The sequence below is a fragment of the Schistocerca serialis genome, chromosome 10 (genome assembly GCF_023864345.2).
Source record: "Schistocerca serialis cubense isolate TAMUIC-IGC-003099 chromosome 10, iqSchSeri2.2, whole genome shotgun sequence".
Classification (NCBI taxonomy): domain Eukaryota; kingdom Metazoa; phylum Arthropoda; class Insecta; order Orthoptera; family Acrididae; genus Schistocerca; species Schistocerca serialis.
This window is the reverse complement of record NC_064647.1, coordinates 233,181,077-233,184,306: the sequence shown is the minus strand read 5'-3', so window position 1 is coordinate 233,184,306 and position 3,230 is coordinate 233,181,077. Positions and strand designations below refer to the sequence as shown.

The window sequence follows — 3,230 nt, the reverse complement described above, 5'->3', positions numbered from 1 at the left end:
GAGTCCAATCTGGCCACGTGCATGAATGGTGATGAAATGATGAGGACAACACAAACACCCAGTCGGCTCGAGGCATCCAGAATTGCTACAGAGTGGCTCCAGGAAAACTCTTGTGAGCTTAAACACTTCCTCCGGCCGCCAGACTCCCAAGATATGAACACTGTTAAGGATATCTGGATGCCTTGCAACGTGTTGTCCAGAAAAGATCTCAACCCCCTCGTGCTCTTACGGATTTATGGACAGTCCTGCAGGTTTCATGGTGTCAATTCCCGCCAGCAGTGCTTCAGACTTTAGTGGAGTCCATGCCACGTCGTGTTGCGGCACTCCCGCGTTCTCGCGGGCACCCCTATACGATATTAGGCAGGTGGACCAGTTTCTTTGGATGTTCAGCGTGTAACTGACAGCGGGAAGGGAGGAAGGCTGCAGTAACCGCCGACCCCCGCCAGTAGACCGGTGCCGCCTCGGCCCTGCCTGCCTCGGCCACGTCTCCGCGGTGTGCCTGAGGCCGGGCGGCAGGCCGTGCAGGCGTCGCGACGCCGCACCGCGCCGCGCCGCGCCCCCCGTGCTCTGCTCTCGGCTGCTCGCCGCCGCTCGGCGCGTCGTATTGATCAGCGCCGCCCCCGGGCGACGCCGGGTCACGCGTCCAGCCGCGACGCCGCCCCACGCCTTGCCTCCGCCGCCCCCGCCCCTACGCCGCCCCCGATCCCGCCCCCGATCCCGCCCCCCCGATAAACGGCCCCGCACCTTCCAGGTAGCGCCGGCCGCCACAAAAGAGACCGGCCGCCACTGTCCAGCCGCCGCGAGGTGATCGGCCTCCACGACTGTACGGGTCGCGGCGTCCACAGCCCCAGAGGTTAATCAGCTACTAAAGTGCGCGTCATTTACGACGGCGGCCGAGTTTAGGTTCGTTCTGCGCACCTGACGTCACAAAACACAGTCAGCCAATGAACAGAGAACGACGTTGCCAGAGCTCGACTGCAGTGCAGAGCACGGACGACTGTCTTCAGTTTTAGAAACATTCAGTCGTAAATCAAGTAATTGAACAAAAGCAATGTCTTGATAGCAGACTTTTTATAAAAGGCATTCTTTATACCAACTGCTTTATATTCTATTAATTAATTAAACCAAACAAGCAATAAGCCTCCTAATTCAGGCGATAGCAAGGAAATTCATTCTCACCGACCGCTTTTTCGCAATAAAGAACAGCGGTAATTGTTTATTTCCTATTGTACTTCGACAAACGTGAGTAATTCATAGTCATACCAACAATGTTTGTCGGTATTTTGTGTGAATTTTTAAAGTTGAACGACGAGCTGCGTTAGCGTAACGGTTAAACTGTTTGGCTACAAAACAAAAGTTTCCGAGTTCAAATTTTGTTCGGTGTTTAATGTTTTCTTAATTTAAAAACAATATCGAAGTGTCTTTCTTCGTGAATTTTATTCGTTTGAAGGTAAGTTTTTTGAAATTTCTAGTGGCAACTAAAATCCACCATACGGAGCGTATACGCTGTGGACTTTTACCTCTGCAAACTCTTCAAAATTTCGTGCAATGGTTTACTACATTTAATGCTGCACAATAACTACGTTGAACATCGAAACAAAATTAAGTCATTTATGGGGGAAGGTATCAGTCAAGAAGATGTGTAAAAATCAAATTTTTGGGCCAAATAGTTTTTGTCAAATCGAATGATAAGTGTGTCATAGCAGTCAGAACACCATGTGTCTGCACAGACGAGCAGTGCAGTGGTGACAAAATCGCGCACAGCGCGGAATGCGGCGAGCACGTCTCTGAAGCAGCGAAAGGGTTAATGCGGCCGTGGTGGCTTTACTTCATAAACTGCGCGCTCCCCCCTGAACTTAAGTTTGCGAACTATACTATACTATGGCGCTGCTTCTCTTGGTGCGTGCAAATTGCAACGCAGCAATCTCCCGCGTCTGGGTGGGCATGCGCGAGCCGCCAAGATAAAAGAATTGAACTATAGCATGTTCCGTGGACTGAACATCTCGCTGGGACTGCAATCACATTTCGACCTTCTGCACCTTATTTCTACTTAACAATGGAAAATTGTACTCAAATGCAGGAATATCTGCAGCGAATTGACGCATGGTGCAGGGAATGGCAATTGAATCTCAATGTAGACAAGTGTAATGTGCTGCGAATACATTGAAAGAAAAATCCCTTATCATTTAGCTACTATATAGCAGGTCAGAAACTGGGAGCAGTTAATTCCATAAATTATCTGGGAGTACGCATTAGGAGTGATTTAAAATGGAATGATCGTATAAAATTAATCGCCGGTAAAGCAGATGCCAGACTGAGATTCATTGGAAGAATCCTAAGCAAATGCAGTCCGAAAACAAAGGAAGTAGGTTACAGTACGCTTGTTTGCCCACTGCTTGAATACTGCTCAGCAGTGTGGGATCAGTACCAGATAGGGTTGATAGAAGAGATAGAGAAGATCCAACGGAGAGCAGCGCGCTTCGTTACAGGATCATTTAGTAATCGCGAAAGCGTTCGGAGATGATAAACTCCAGTGGAAGACTCTGCAGGAGAGACGCTCAGTAGCTCGGTAAGGGGCTTTTGTTGAAGTTTCGAGAACATACCTTCACCGAGGAGTCAAGCAGTATATTGCTCCCTCCTACGTATATCTCGCGAAGAGACCTTGAGGATAAAATGACAGAGATTAGAGCACACACAGAGGCTTACCGACAATTCTTCTTTCCACGAACAATACGAGACTGGAATAGAAGGGAGAACCGGTACCCTTCGCCACACACCGTCAGGTGGCTTGCGGAGTATGGATGTAGATGTAGATGTAGAACTTCTACGTCTACAATCTGCGTCTACATACTTCCAGAATGAGATTTTCACTGTGCAGTGGAGTGTGCGCCGATAAGAAACTTCCTGACAGATTAAAACTGTGTGCCGGGCCGAGACTCGAACTCGGGACCTTTGCCTTCCGCGGGCAAGTGCTCTACCAACTGAGCTACCCAAGCACGACTCACGCCCCGTCCTCACAGCTTTACTTCTGCCATTTGCATCTACATAGATACTGCGCAAGCCACTGTGCGGTGTGTGGCGGAGGCTACCATATACCACGACAAGTCATTCCTTTTCCTGTTCTACTCGCAAATAGAGCGAAGGAAAACGACTATCTATATGCCTCCGTATCAGCCCTGATGTCTCACACCTTATCTTCGCGGTCCTCACGTGAAATGCATGTTGGCGGC

General features: G+C 49.4%; 1 non-coding gene across 1 annotated transcript; it reads right to left on the bottom strand.

The window, feature by feature from the left end:
* Nucleotides 1-2,922: 2,922 nt before the first annotated feature.
* On the bottom strand, nt 2,923-2,997 carry Trnap-cgg (transfer RNA proline (anticodon CGG)). The gene has a single exon. It is a non-coding gene; the product is annotated as a tRNA-Pro (tRNA).
* Nucleotides 2,998-3,230: the final 233 nt, after the last annotated feature.